A 15684-nucleotide genomic window follows, 5' to 3' on the forward strand; every position below is an offset into this window, starting at 1 on the left:
TTATTACATTCAGGTGTATGTGTTTGAGTAGTAATCAGCGTTAATTAGCAAACCCAGGCGCACGCAGGCATGCGGTATCTGTAGGGGTGGTCTGAGCTGGCGGTTGGCGGCCGCCTGTTTTGTGTCCGAAATGAACGGTGCTTTAGGCGATCGTGCGGTAGTAGCACCGCTCATTTTTGGTGCACACCCCCGTGTACGCCCATATTTACGCCCATTTTCCCTCATTATTTCGGCCGCTCCCCTCATCACGCCCCTATGCCGCCCCCAATGCCCGTACACTCGCGTACAGGTTTTTTCGCACGCAGAGACCCGTCCGTAAGCGTTGTGGAGTGTTCGCGCCTGCGCATTAGCGAATGTACGCATGCGCAGATCATAAAAAACCCCGGAACGTACGCGTACGGCCCGGCCGCACCAACCAGAATAAGGCCCTAAGTATGTTATGGAACTGTTTGGCTGATCTATTGTAGGTTGTGATGAACGTCACCTCATTGTTCTCAATGGGGTTAGGTTTGGGTTTGGTTTGTAGTGTGGTGGACCTATCAAGTGTTGCTACTTCATTAAGAGCGGTTTTGACTATGTGTGGATCGTACATTTTGTTATGAAACTGTCCCATGAGTTCTGTGCTTTGTGTAATGAATTTGTCTGTTTTGGAGCAGTTCCTCCTGATGCGTCGGAACTGCCCCTTGGGGATGTTCTGTAACCAAGGTTTGTGATGGGCGCTGGTGTACAGTATATAACTGTTGACATCTAGGTTTTTTCTATATGTCCTAGTATGTATGGTGTTATCTTCTATGTAGATGTCTAGGTCCAGAAATTGAACCACAGTTTTACTGATGTTGGTAGTGAAGGTGAGGTTTCTATTGTTTGCGTTAAAGTACTGTGTGAATTCAGTTAATGAGTCGAGTGTGCCCTTCCATATGAAGATTATGTCATCAATAAAGCGCCGCCATAGGATCAAATTGTCACTCCAGCTATGCCCAGCCTGTACATAGTCTTCCTCCCATTTTCCCATGAACAGGTTGGCATAGCTGGGCGCCACTTTCGATCCCATAGCGGTCCCGGTGGTCTGCAGGTAGTATGTGTTATCGAACCATGTGTAATTGTGATGTAAAATGTAGTTGATTGTGTCAATAATGAAGTTGGCCTGTTCTGGTGGAAGTTCTGTGTCTCTATCAAGAAAATGTTTTATGCTTTCTAAACCTTGGTTGTTATTTATAACCGTGTACAGTGATGTGACGTCGCTAGTAGTGAGCCAGTAGTCTGTTTCCCAGTGAATGGTTTGGAGGTTGTTGATGATGTCCGTGGTGTCTTTTATGTATGAGGGTAGTGTTTTTACATGATCTTGGAGGAAGTTGTCTGCATATTGTGCTAGGTTGGATGTGAGGGAATTGATGCCCGAAATGATGGGCCTACCTGGTGGATGTGTCTGTTTTTTATGTATCTTAGGGAGGTAGTAGAAAACGGGTATATGGGGTGTTCCTGTTGTAAGAAGAGATATTCGTGTTTATTAATGATCCCATTGTCCCTGCCTGCTTTCAGCAGTATGTCTAATTCTGTTTTGAATTTCTGTGTGGGGTCACCCTTCAGTGGCATGTATGTGGTGGTGTCGTTTAGTAAGCGTTGAGCCTCTGATTTGTAGTCTTGTTGCTTGAGTACTACTATGCCCCCCCCCCCCCTGTCTGCAGGCTTGATGATGAGTTGGTCATTCTTCTCTAGGGTTTTCAGTGCTTGTAATTCTTGTTGTGTCATGTTGTTTGCGTTGTATTTGGATTGTTTGTCTTTCATGTTATCCAGATCCCTGGCTACCAAGGTTTCAAATGTGTTGATGTGATGTGATTTCATGTGGGTTGGGTAGAACGTGGATTTTGGTCTGAGTTGTGTGTTTGTATTTGTCAACTGTGTCTGCATGGTTTCTAACGATGGGGTTAGAGCTAAAGTATTTTTTGAGTGTCAGTTTTCTGGTGAATGATTGTAGGTCACAATAAATGTCAAATTTGCTGGGTTTGTTGGTGGGTGCGAATTTGAGTCCTTTGAGTCCTTTGGAGAGGACTTTTTCTTGTACTGGTGTCAGTGGTGTGTTGCTCAAATTAAAAATGGCTGTAGTGTCAGTGGTTTGTTTATTGTCGTCTATGTCTGTTCTGGTGTGTGTTGTCTCTGTTTTTTTGGAATTTTGGTGGAACCTCCTCTACATCCTCTTCTGGTTTTTGTCTTTTCTTGGTGTTTTGCCCTAGACTGGTGTTTTATAAACAGGCCAGTCTGCCTGTCTCTGTGTCTAAAGAATGTTCCCCCCATTTTGCTGTGGACATAGAGGCTGGAGCTGTTTCTGCTGTGGTGTTTTTGTAGTCTCGTAGTGTTGTGACCCACCCCTGGTCAAAGGACAGCCTCGCCAGATGTTTGTATTCTGTATCATCGTCTATCTCATGAACCGAAAAGTTTCTTCACTTTAAAATAAGATATATGCAGCGTGCATAGGAATTTGTTCATAGTTTCTGTTTTTACTATAGTCCGGCCCTCCAACAGTCTGAGGGACAGTGAACTGGCCCCCTATTTAAAAAGTTTTAGGACCCCTGATCTAATCTGTCCAGAATGGCCCTTGAATATAATATTGTCTCTCTCACTGTGTGTGTGCATGTTGGAGATAGGACAGATCTTGCACAATTACCATATAGACTTTCATATCTCGGACATTAAGAAGAGACCTATACTAATCAGCATGTTTTGGATTATTGTGCTCAAGTTTCTTGTACTGATACAATTTCAAATTTATCTTATGGATCTTCAAATATGCTGTATATCTGCAAAGTATGATGTCATATTTATTATCCACATAAATCATATATTTGGGTAATGTTATTTTGTGCACAAAAGATGCATTAATGGCTTTGTGTATCCTAGAGGACACTGCAGTATTTTCTGTAAAAGAAGAGCATGCTTGTGGGGACAAGGTCAGTACACCCAGAGACAGGAACACCTGTGCAGCAAAGTGCTGCTGCTAAGCTCTGATAAACCTTAATCGCATAAAATGATAGATTAATAAATGCCATGTGGAAACATGTAAAACTCTGGAAAGGCGTAAAAGCTGCATCTTTCTGTATCCTTTATCAATTCATAAAAATACATATTGGGGTCAATCCAATTCTCAGTGTCGTTCGAATCAGCGCACTGCTAAGTCGGACATTGTCAGTACTTACGGGTGTTTAGTCGCAAATACGGCATTTTGTAACTTAAGTGCCTCCCGCGATGCTGTTTGCGATGCGCTAGGACACACAAGCATCGTCGCCCTAGTTGTGTAGTGCTCACACTACAGGAGGAGTGCAAGCATAAATCCACTAGTCGCAGTTTGCATGCGGAATAGAGTAGCTACTCACAGCCCGCTGAATAGAAGCTTCCCCATTGATGTGTAAATATTCTCTTATCATTCATGCAGGACCGAGATCCAAAATCAATCTTCACAAGATAAGCCAGAGCCGTTCTTCTATACCCTACAGTACTTTACAGTATATGCCACTTTTTCAAAGCAGAAGAAATAGTTTGGAATCCTAAAAGTACAGTACATTGGGGCGGATTCAGACGTGTACATGCAGGCCTGACTTCATCCTTGTCCCTGATGGTGGGGGTCTATCCATGTGCGATTATGACCATGCGCAAATCACTGCAGCGAGCACCTTCGCCAAATTTTACACTTGCCGGGGCGCTTGCCTGAGTGACAGGCAGGTGGCATTTAAACGGGCCCACCCAGCGCTTCATGTGTGTGCCCACAAAAATGGTGGGCACGCACCATCAGAAAGTCAGAATGCAGGCATGCCCCTGCCTGCTTGGGGCAGGCAGCTGACATCACATTACGCCAGAGCCCACCCCTATTTCAGCCATCACCTTGCAGGATAAAAGTAAGTCTAGTCTTTTATCTGCGAGGAGAGGAATAATCATTGGACGGTGAGCGACCATGGAATTATTTTTCCTCTGTCCAGCCCCATGCGATCGGATGTGTAAGCATACACATCCACTCGCATCATGGAGATTCGGTCTGCGAGAGGCGGAGTGCTCTTCAGGGCAGTGTTTACCTGCTATCTAGGCAGCGAATATACACTGCCTAGCGAGCAACTCTGAATTACCTCATTGTACAGAGTGTTACACACATTGTTTTGTATTTTTGCAAACTGAGTCCACGTGGATGGTAAAGTATTAAGACGTCCAAAAAAATTAAGAATAAAAAAGATAAAACTTTATGTGTTGACCATTGACCTAGACACTGACTGTCAGCCAGCTGGATACCACTCACAGCTAGCTATACTAATTTACTATCACAAGATGCCAAACAGCCCCGATGCAGGGCAAGACGCCCTTTGTCCAAATACTGTATATAGGTTTATGTTGCAAGATGATGGCATTTGCAGAGGTTTGTGCTGGCCAATGAATGACAGGAGTGATGTATAGTACAATGCAGGTGCACTACTGGCCTATGGACCTTGCTTTATGGAGCAGGGCAAAAAAATGTGATAGAACTGTTTTATTGAAATGAGATATAGAAGTGACAATTAGTATAACAATAGTGTGCAAATTGTGTCATTACTGAGATTGTAATTGCAAATCTACATAGAAAAACGTTGTTATCCTCTGTTTTGGTGCACATACAAAGTGATTATGATGGAAAGAACATATAAAAAATATTGGATCACTAGATATTGCGAATATCGTTGAAGAAAATAAGCTGAGTACTCGGAGAAGGATATATATGTACAAACATGATTTATACTATACAGGTGAGTGCAAATTGCAGGAGACACCATACTGTGTCACTGTCAGTTTTTTCCTGGAGGACAATAAACACTGTGAAAAGTATCTGTATAGATAATAGTGGATAGGATGAATGATACAGTAGGTACGTAAGGACAGAATCACTTTTTATGCTGTATGCACCAGTAAGCCAACATTAATACTACTGACAGTGATTATCTCGTTACAATGGTGCCTGTTACAGGGGTAGAACTGGGATCAGTCGGGGCCCTGGGATGAACTGGCACCCCCCCACCACCACCTCACTATGGATTAAGTTCCAGACTGTGCACTTGAAATAACAATATACACATTACATTATACTGCACAGGACTATGGTAAATTTACTATATCTAGTTATCATGGGCCCTGCCTGTGTACTATGTAATAGGCAAATCAATGTGGTGGCTGACCACACCCCCTCTGGAGACTGGCCACACCCCTAAAATAGTCCCTTAACATGGCATTTCACTGGTGGGCCCTTCATGCCTCAGTCCAACACTGCCATAGCTGCAGGCTACCAGTCCCAGTAAAAGAATAAGCTGTGTGTGTATTCCTCCCCTTATTTCTCCATGACCTTGTGCTCTCTGTCCTTGGCACCGGAAATCTGACATTACGATCTGTGCTCTGCTGTTCTTATTGGGGTGTTCATAAAAGGGATATATATTTTGCAGGACATTGCATACCTAACGGCTCTATGTATATAGAAGACATGGAGTATATAGCACTTTTTGGTGAAAGTAACCCGATAGTACCCCTGAGATACCAAGATGTAGTAAAAGGTTTTGGGGGCAAAGTATATTATTGCTCCAAGGCCCTCCACTAACTAGTTCTGCCACTTGTAGGATCTATTTGGTAGCAAGGAAATACTCTTGATGTTGATGCATTGGAAGCAGGAAATTTTGGCAAGTATAAGTTTCTGAGCAACTTTGACAAGAGACAAATTGTAATGGCTACCCGACTAGGTTAGAGCATCTCCAATATGGCAGGAATACACAGTATGCAATATCTAGTACTTACCAAAAGTGGTTACAGGAAGGCTAACCAGTGAGCCCAAGGCTGGCCTTGTGTATGTGTATGAGTAGAGGAGGCTAGCCCGTCTGGTCTGATCCCACAGAAAAACTAATGTTGCACAAATTGTTGAAAATGTTGAATGTGGCTCTGATAGAAAGGTTTCAGAACACACAGTGCATCAAAGCTTGCTGCATATGGGGCTCCATATCCACAGACCAGTCGGAGTGCCTTCTCTGACAGTACCTACAATGGACCCATGAGCAGCTGTACAATGGAGGAAGAAGGTGGCCTGGTTTGATTATCCAAGTTTGCTTTTACATCATGCTAATAGGGTCTATTTTTGAGAATCATTGAAAAATATAACCCCGCAGCCTAGCCACCCAGCACAGGGTAAGGCCAGCCCACTTGCCGCTTCCATCCCCGCGACGTGCCCACAATATTTTGTGGGCACATCTCTAAATACCATGTGGTTTGCTACACAGCGAAGCACTCGCACAGTACCGCCCTCCCCTCAACAGTCCATCGCCACCGACACTGAAACCGCAATATTTATTATTACAGTTTCCGGCCTCATGTATGCGCACTCCAGCACACACGCATGTGCAGAAGTGCCGAAAAACGCCATATATTGATTCCTGCACTTCAGCACATGGATTTGAATCAGGCCCATGGTCAGGTGTGTGTGGGGCATCATTTACCTAGGAAAGAGGTAGTAGTGTAATGCTTTGAGCAATGTTCTGCTGGGAAACTTAGGGACTGGTATTCATGTAGGTGTAATGGTATTCCCTGATGGCAGTGTCCTCTTTAAGCGGTATAATTTGGCTGCCACATTTGTCAAGCATTTGTGGGACATGCTGCTAATGCCTTGGTGTCAGATACCACAGGACACTTTCAGAGGTTTCGCTGAGTCCATGCCTCGATAAAAAAATATGGGGAACCCTAGGAGTTGTCAAATCCACAGTTCACAGGTGCGTTCTGAGTCATCCATGGAACAGAACAATGGAGGATGATTGCAGGATCCTTTCCATGTTAAAGAAAAAACACTTTATAAATGCAGCCAAGTGAAGAATGATAGACATGCATATTCATGCTTCAAAAATAGAAAGGCCAAATTTGCACAAAACATCTTAGAAACCAGCCTGTATTGGAACAGCATGAAATTGAGATCACCAGATTGGTGTGAAAAAAAGTATGGAGAAGGTTCGGAATGGCCCATGTTCCAAATGATACCACATCTTCTGTAAAACCCAGTAGAAACAGTGTTATAGTATGGTTCTGATTATGGGGGTTATTCAGCATTATTTTCTGTTAAGAGCCCTGCGATCAGATAGCTTCGCCCAGCCAGAGTGAAATCCCGCCCTGTGTGAGACTATGAAAGGCCTGCGAAAATATCACAGATTGGCAAACTCAGTCGTAAGTCAGTCACCATTGAATAATTTTTCCAGCGTGTGCAGTCTGTGTGTAACCTAGTACCTACTCAACCACTGCGATAACAGGCTGATTGAGACCGGAGCTAACACCTGAGCCCATGAGAACAGGGACTCTAAAAAAATGGGTGCAATTCCTAAATATTTAATATTAAAATATTTTTGTTCAACTCCTTGAATTAAAGCTGAATGTCTACACTTCAATTGCATCTCCAATGTTTTATTCAAATCTGTTCCAGAGTCCTACAGAGCGAAACTGAGGAAAATTGTGTCAGTGTCCAAATATCGGGCAGCACGGATGATGTAATGGTTAGCATTACTGCCTCACAGCACTGAGGTCATGGGTGCCATTCCCACCATGGCCCTAACTGTGCGGAGCTTGTATATTCTCCCCGTACTTGTGTGGGTTTCCTCCAGGTACTCCAGTTTCCTCCCACAATCCAAAAATATACTGGTAGGCGAATTGGCTCCCAACAAATTAACCCTGGAATGTCTGTGTGTGTGTGTACATGTGGTAGGGAATATAGATTGTAAGCTCCACTGGGGCAGGGACTGATTTGAATGTTCAAATATTCTCTGTACAGCACTGCGGAATATGTGTGCGCTATATAAATAACTGGTAAAAAATAATATGTATGACAAATATTCCCTTTACAGGGCTATGTGATGGATCCGTAATAATATAAATGGGTACATAATATATTTGTGTAGGGGGAGTAGGGTGAATCCTATTTTGTGAATGGTGGTAGGATGGCCAAAGGCCTTTTCACAGTATATTTCAATTGCTCCAGATCCAGCCCTTCATGTGTCCTGCTTTTCCCAGGATAGTACATGTTCCAACTAGAAACAGTAAACGCAGAATCGTTATTTCATAATTCAGACTCTTGATGCATCATAAACGAACAGGATGAATGGTTGTAGGCTGCAATTACACATGATGAGATCATCAGCATCCACCTCTCCTTTGGGATCAGCATGTTGAAATCTCATGAGGCCTGCCTTTATGGAATCAGCCACAACTAGGGATTACTTTCTAGCAATACTGGGAAGGTTTCCAGGATACATTTCTTTTCTCCACTAATTAGATTTGCCCTTTCTTCATTACGGTATTGTACTTCAACAGAGCCAATCATTGTCCCAATATTCAAACACAATTTGATCTTAGTAATTGGGCCCAGGGGCGTAACAGCCAGAGGCAATGGAGTCTCCAGCCTCTGGGCCTCAAACTACAAAGGGGCACCTGCATGTACAGCAGCACTGTGCGGCTCACAACAGGATCCCAGTGTGACTACCGCCCTTCCTGAGGAACTTTGCAGCACACCTGCTGCTGCTGCATAGTTCATTAGCTCTATCCCAGAAGCCCTGCTAACACCTGTAGTAAGAGACAGGACGGCTCCCTCCTGGTAGTGATTTTTTTTTTTTGGGGGGGGGGGGGGGGGTGGGGAATCACTAGGCAACGGCTGCGACTTTTGGCCAAGCTTCACTAGATGCAGCTGTAAACAGCCTGACCATCCTGAGTTGGGATGCCAATCCCTGGGCATTTTTCAATCCAGGGATTCGGGATTGAAAAATGCTCGATCCTGGGATATCCAGGATCCCGATATTGGCTTCCCTAATAAAACCTCTGACAACGTCACGATGCGAAGAGCCACACAGCCAGAGACTGGAGCAGTTGGGCAGTGTCTCAGCAGGTGCTCAGACGCTGCCTGGCATTATACTGCACATGCACAGTCTAATCTGAAATCCCCAGATTGGAAACTCCAATCCCAACCATTTTAGGGCCAAATCCTGGGGTACTGACAATCCTGATCCCCTAATTGCCCACCATAATTCTAAGTAACTCGAGTGTGCAGTGGAACACACTCATACCCCTTTCACACCAGCCTAAATTCCTGGGTTGGCCCCGGGAACAACCCGGCACTAGCGCTGGTGTGAAAGGCTCCCAGGTCGAAATCCCGGCACCTAAGTCAGGCCTGTGGGGGGGCGGGTTCCGGTCATGGGTCCAGCCTGTAGCTGCTGGTGGAGAGGGCGGTGCTGGGCCTACAATCTGTACAACTGAGCCGCTGCCTGCAGTAAAGCCACACGTCTCCTGCGGTCTCCCACCCCTGGGGAAAGTCACCGGGTCACTAATGGATTTAGTTCCACCCTGAGCCAACCCCGGCCGGCCCTGCCAGCATCATCCAACTCATGCCACCTTCACTTACTCTCCCCCCTCAGACCAGAAAATGCAGGGACTAAGCTGTTCAACAGAGGCGGACAAGCCATGCGGCGCCCAGGGTGGCTGCACAGCTTGTCCGCCTCTAGAAACGGCCCTGCATTTTAGCCCCGCCCCCGCCGTGCAATGCCAGTATTTCAGTCATTGCACTGCGGGGGGGGGGGGGGTTTAAAATGACGCAATTGCGTCATTTTACCCACGGACTCCCCCCGCCGAGGGGCGGATTGCAGGAGATTGGGGTTTATGCGGGAGGGTTGCCCCCTTTTCCGGGGGGGCCGGGAGGGGGACCCGATTTCTGGGACCCTCCCGGCCATTCCGGGAGGGTAGGCAACCCTGTAGTAAGAGCTACCATACATGTTTTGAGAAATGGTGCTGATGATTCAATGTAAATGTATCTGTCACTCATTCCTTTTATCCCAAAACATGTAACAGTGTAATGTGGGCTAGGTGAAATGAAGGCAATTGCTAGACAGTACTAATGAGGGTGAGAGGGAGATTGCTGTTATTTCAGGGAGACTCCTGCGCAACTACTGAGTACGGGAACAGGTCTGAGTGTTCAGACGCATTTATTAACACAATAGCAGCTATTCATTATTTCCACTGAGAGAAACTGTGCGCGTTACCCCAGGTGCAGCTACTACTACGCCAAGCACGCACGGGTATACTTCACCGGCTTTTCTCCCCAGAAATAGATAGATTACCTGCACCCACGACCTAGTACGCAGTGCGCACACGCGCGCTGCATCACGTTGCCAGAGAGACAGTGCGGAGACCGTGACAGCAGCGCTCAATAAGAACAGCATAAAAGGCATGAAAAAAGCAGTGTTAGTCACCGACGCATGCGCAGAGGCGCTCTCTCTGCAGTGTGCAGCTGCCGCGCGTTGGGGCGTGGCTATGTTTTTATAAGCGTGGCTGTAATAAGAGGAACAACCTCTATGAATGTATGGGGCGTTTCAGTAGAGGTCTCTCAGAAACGTGACAGCCCGCCCCCAGTGATGTCAGAGGGCGGGGCGCTCCGGCACAGGCCACTCTGATAGGCTACTGAAGGGTTCCTTTCAGGACGTAGTTTGGGCAGGCGTAGTTTAGGTGAACGGTGATAGGTTACGCAGTTGAGGGCGTGTTTAGACGTAACAAGGGGGCGTGTACATGGGAGGGAGGCGTTTAGGGGGCGTGTATGGGGAGGTGCCTGGGGGGGTGGGCGTCCAGAGTGCTGTCAGCGGCTGTGGAGGCGGCGCAGTCTCCGGAGGTTTCTGCAGCAGAGAGCCGGGTACCGAGGCTGAGAACGGATCCTGGCGGACAGGTGAGATGATTCACTCCCCGCAACAGCCCGGCAATGTGCAGTTGCGGTGTCTGCTAGGTCCCAGCTATTCTGCCCAATGCGTGGGTTATGTTATGTCACAACCGCTATATACTTCTTATTAGTGTGCAATGTTACTTATCTAACCTCTGTGTGATACCTACTTATCTAAAATGTGTTATATCTACTCCTCTGTGTGATATCATATCTACTTATCTAACCTATACAGGATAGCTGTGTACTTAGCTAACTTGTGTGATCTCTACTTATTTAACCTCTGTGTGATCTCTATCTAATCTTTCCATAATACAAAAGCTCTGTACGTATCTAACTTCCTATCTACTTATCTAGGCTCTGTGTGTGATGCCTCTCTGCTTATCTAACCTCTGTGTGTGATGCCTCTCTGCTTATCTAACCTCTGTCTGATGCCTCTCTGCTTCTCCAACCTCTGTCTGATGCCTCTCTTCTTATATAACCTCTGACAGTGATGAAAAACCTGAACAAATGCCACCACTAGACATACACCTTAAGTCAGACATATAAAAAAGGAAAATTCACCACTGCACAGTCATGGAGAGACTGCCTCGGAAGATGTCCTACTTAGTAAATATTTACAGATATAGCTGCACTCATTGTTGCTGCGCCATTGTGCAGCATGCATGATGAAAAGTGTATACCAGCAGTGGCGTAACTAATGTAAGGCAGCCCCAGCTGCCGCTTGGGGGAGCATGTGGCATCGGAGTCTGTGTGGGTGCCGGCACCCGCTCGACGCACTGACATGCTGCTGCCCACTGGCTGAGCACCGGAGGCGAGTCAGCCACTGCGCGGGTGTGGCCATGGCAGAGACAACAAATCCCCTCACTGATTCAATTGACTGTACACAGAGCCGGCTGTTGGCTACTGTGCAGGCGGATGGGTGTGCTGGGGCGGCCTGGGATGCGTCTGAGCCAGGGGAAGCAGCAGTGTCTGCTGGTCTCCCTTCCTCTACCCTGCTTCAGCTTCTCCATTATGCGCGTGACATTATCATGTCACATGCTGGGGAAACACGCTGCAGAGGATCCAGGGGGGCCACAAACTTTTTGGCAGGAGGGAGCAAACTTTATATTTACGCCACTGTAAATACCAGTCAGTATGCTCGTGCACCTGATTTACCTACGTGGCTCAAAATTATTATTGACTGGTGCATGGCGCAGCTTTTGCGATTTTGTGCCGCGGGTGTAACGCTCTGCACCAAATAGGCACTTGTGGCCAGATCGCAGCAACAATGAGCTCAGCTATGTGTGTATACATTATTAAAAATAAATGAAACATCATGACTTATTTTATTATTAGGTTATATTAAACTAAACTACCAGTCACAAAAATTTGGATGTCCATACCTCAGCACAGACTATTACTAGCCTTTATATGGCGCTACAAGGGTTCTGCAGCGCCCAATTACAGAGCACATTATCGAATAAGCATCACAGTGACTTACAGTAGAGGACAAGTATTAGTATCAGTGTGGCAGAAATCACAGGATTTGGTGCTGTCAAAGGTGGTTTTAGTAAGAGAAGGAAAAGTACATGAAGGATGAGGGCCCTGCTTGTAAGAGTTTACGTTCTAAAGATGCTTAAATGAAAATAACTGAGGTAAAAATATGAAATCACCTGTGTATGGTTAACCATAAAAACCTGGACTGTTAAAATGTTTTGCTGACAGCTGTACTTAATAGGCTCAGGAAGAAGCGTTTAAATTGGTGCTTTGTTTGGGCCCAGTTCCGTGGCTGGTCATGTCTGCTTGCAGCCTACTGAGTGGTAAGCAGAAATGTGAAGAAACGTTAGTATGAGTGCCGCTATATGCAGCTAAGCCTGATCTATATGGACGTGATAATTAATGGGCACCAAAAAAATTGAATTTCAGACACCCATTAATTAACAAGGCACCTAAAACAAATGAGTTGCTTCATAGTATGCTATGAGGACAGAGTTTGCCACTCTGTGTTAGCACTCTGTTTATCTCATCTTTGTGTGACTGTTCTCTACTTATCTACTTACTTATATTTGGCAGTATGGATGGTGCAATAGTTAGCATTACTACCTCACAGCACTGAGGTCATGGGTTTGATTCCCACCATGGCACCATACTGCTTATTTAACCTCTGTGTTGTGGCCCTCTACCTATCAAACCTCTGTGTGCTAGCTGGTATCCAGACCCTAGGTCGACATTCATTAGGTTGACATCCTGTGGTCAAGAGTCAATATGACAATGGGATGGTCAATAGTCAAAAGGTTGACACAAGTTTTTTCCTTTTTTTTGGTCTGACATGTGCCGACATGCAGTATTTCATGCCCATCCACCCGAAACACGGTGGACGCGGTGCATTTTTTAGTGTCCATGTCAACTGTGTTGACATTCGGGACAAAAACAAAAGTGTAAACCTCGTGTCGACCTTTTTGACTGTCAACCTTCCCATTGTCGTCCTAAAGCTTGTGTCGACCTTTAGACCCTGTTGACCATGAGTATGTCGACCATTCGGTGGTGTCGATCTACTGACTGTTGACCATAGGGTGTTGACCTAATGAATGTTGACCTAGCATACCATAACCTTGCTAGCTCTGCTTATCTAATCTCTGTGATAGCTCTGTAATTACCTTACCTCTGCATGATCGCACCCTGCTTATCTAATCTCTGTATTGTAGTTCTCTACTTATCTAACCTCTCTACCTATCACACCTCTGTGTGGTGGCACTGGGTATCTAATCTCTGTGATAGCTCTGTAATTATCTAACTTCTGCATGATCGCACCCTGCTTATCTAATCTCTGTGTTGTACAGTAGCTCTCTACTTATCTAACCTCTCTATCAAACCTCTGTGTGGTGGCTCTGGGTATCTAATCTCTGTGATAGCTCTGTATTATCTAACCTCTGCATGATCGCACCCTGCTTATCTAATCTCTGTGTTGTAGTTCTCTACTTATCTAACCTCTCTACCTATCAAACCTCTGTGTGGTGGCACTGGGTATCTAATCTCTGTGATAGCTCTGTAATTATCTAACTTCTGCATGATCGCACCCTGCTTATCTAATCTCTGTGTTGTAGCTCTCTACTTATCTAACCTCTCTACCTATCAAACCTCTGTGTGGTGGCACTGGGTATCTAATCTCTGTGATAGCTCTGTATTATCTAACCTCTGCATGATCGCACCCTGCTTATCTAATCTCTGTGTTGTAGTTCTCTACTTATCTAACTTCTCTACCTATCAAACCTCTGTGTGGTGGCACTGGGTATCTAATCTCTGTGATAGCTCTGTAATTATCTAACCTCTGCATGATTGCACCCTGCTTATCTAATCTCTGTGTTGTAGTTCTCTACTTATCTAACCTCTCTACCTATCAAACCTCTGTGTGGTGGCTCTGGGTATCTAATCTCTGTGATAGCTCTGTAATTATCTAACCTCTGCATGATTGCACCCTGCTTATCTAATCTCTGTGTTGTAGTTCTCTACTTATCTAACCTCTCTACCTATCATACCTCTGTGTGGTGGCTCTGGATATCTAATCTCTGTGATAGCTCTATAATTATTTAACCTCTGCATGATATCACCCTGTTTATCTAATCTCTGTGTTGTAGTTCTCTACGTATCTAACCTCTTTAACCTATGTTTGGTAGCTCTCTACTTATATAACCTCTGTGTGATATCTAGCTATTTCTAATCTCTGTGGGTTCGCTTTCAATGTATGTAACATTTGTATAATACTACTTCAGTTCTCTAATTTGTAATTATAAAATTGGTAATATATTGCTTTCACCCCTCTTTGTAATGTCTCTGGTTAGTCCTTTTTTGGGGGGCTGAAACATGGGGGTGGGGTTTCATGGGTGTTGGGGGCAGAGGTATGCTCTGTGTCTCAGCCCCTTGGGGGTAAAAAAGAAAAAGTACTTGCTTAAGCTTGACATTGATGTTTGGAAACCCCCATCGATGGTCGATGGCCAGCCCTATCGTGCCTTTCCATAAAAATGCACACACCAATGTCGGTATGCAAGGTTGTTCTCTGACTTCTTATGGCCGGGGAGGTAGCATGGGCAAGAGTGGGAACAGTCAAACTAGGTCTAATAAGTACACAAAGGTACCCTTTACAAAGGCGTAAGAGGGTTGGCATATTTTGTCGACAGTTAGAATGTGTACATTCATAATGTAGACATTAAGCATGTCAGCACTGATGTTTTGGCAGTAAGTACTACAACCCTAACCTTGTGACTAATGTTTAAGCGGCTGCGGCTGTATGTTCCTAATCTAATCTTACACCTAACTCTAAACCTAATGTCAGCATTTCACTTGTCGACATTTAAAGTGTCAACATCATACATTTCGACATTGGATATTGACAAGCCAACAACATCTACTGTATCTGAAATCCAAGATGCCAATATACTCCTGTTAGTAGCTGTGTCATATTATGGCTCCTGAAAATAATTCATGATGGGGATAGTCACCAGCAATAGCGAACTGCTTCTGGCTACAGATTCACCACTGAAGGTTTCGCCATCGTGTATGCCTGTATTATATGATTTTCTATACGTATTGCAGTTTTAGCTACTTTCATTTGTACATGAGACAAGATTGTTATACATTCTAAGTGTTCGTTCTCTGCATTGCCAGAGCTGTTTGCTTGGGAACGCTAGTCAGTATCTTGTATTCATATTCCTTGTAAATAAATATTTGCTACTTTATCATCTGTATGCAGCGACGGCTCTTGCCTCTGCGGAGGAGGGGGCTGCCACAATGCGGGGCCCCCTCCGCTGCCGTTGTGCTCATTCCGCTGCTGCCGCCGCCAATCGCGGTCCCCATCCCAGCCGTCGGTCCCAGTCCCCGCTGAGGGTCCGACTCATGCCCAGCGGCTTCTTCAGTACTGCACATGTGCCGGCCCCCAGCCTCTATGGGCTGCTTTTGCAGCAGCCCCCAGAGGCATATTCCAAGTC

General features: G+C 45.3%; 1 protein-coding gene across 1 annotated transcript in view; it reads left to right on the forward strand.

Moving 5' to 3' along the window:
• The first annotated feature begins 10626 nt into the window (after window positions 1–10626).
• The window catches only part of MFAP3L (microfibril associated protein 3 like), a 38506-nt gene continuing 33448 nt past the window's right edge, over window positions 10627–15684 (forward strand). Inside the window, exon 1 of the mRNA XM_083170953.1 lies at window positions 10627–10729. The gene's annotated coding sequence lies outside the window, so the exon portion shown is untranslated. The remainder of the gene's footprint in view (window positions 10730–15684) is intronic.

This window comes from Crinia signifera, chromosome 1, assembly GCF_055691185.1.
Source record: "Crinia signifera chromosome 1, ASM5569118v1, whole genome shotgun sequence".
In the NCBI taxonomy this organism is placed as follows: Eukaryota; Metazoa; Chordata; class Amphibia; order Anura; family Myobatrachidae; genus Crinia; species Crinia signifera.